Raw genomic sequence first — 813 nt, 5'->3', positions numbered from 1 at the left:
GGAAACGATGTCGAACCATAGTATTGTCGCATTCTACCACTGAGCTACGTGACAAGCTGCAAAAGGACGAAAATCTGGGCCAGGCTGAGGTGAAAAGAATATAGCATTCAGTCACATCAGCCTGACGATCAATTACTGTCTTCGTTCAACAGGTGGTCTGATAATAGCGCTGCACTAGTTCACCTGGCGATTTGTGTTGCGGGGGACGGCTCAGTTTGCTGGTGTGGGCGTGGGTGTGGCAGTGGGAGCAGAAAATGAATAAATGATGCAGGAAGAGAAGAGTTACGTGGAGAGAGAGAGAGAGAGAGAGAGAGAGAGAGAGAGAGAGAGAGAGAGAGAGCAATTTACAGTCTTCTCGTGGTTGTTAATACTGCCAAATGCAAGTGTGGTGTGAGAGGGGGGGGTTGGGAGGCTCAGTATCAATATTAATTTTCCTGGAGATCCGTAACGCCTCTTCCTAAGCGATTTATTATACACATTACACACCAGTACCCTCGTATGTACTCTTTCCATTCCATGCTCATTTCCCATTTTAGTCCCCCCCCCCTCTCTCTCTCTCTCTCTCTCTCGCCTACATCCTCTTTAACATTGCTGATAGGGTGAGTCACACGGGGGGGAGGGGGGAGGTGGACATCGGGGGGATAGGGGGACACGGGAGCGGGTGGACATGGGGAGGGGGGATTGGTTGGACATGGGGGGTAGGTAGACACTGGGGGTTAGGTGGACATCGGGGGGGGGAGGTGGATATCATGGAGGGCCACCACACCCTGAGACCCCCCCCCAGGTATCACTATTATATTCAGGTGGCGGAGA

This window comes from Coenobita brevimanus, chromosome 13, assembly GCF_032717465.1.
Source record: "Coenobita brevimanus isolate Jiangsu-jjx chromosome 13, ASM3271746v2, whole genome shotgun sequence".
Taxonomy (NCBI): domain Eukaryota; kingdom Metazoa; phylum Arthropoda; class Malacostraca; order Decapoda; family Coenobitidae; genus Coenobita; species Coenobita brevimanus.
This window is presented reverse-complemented; position numbering follows the sequence as displayed.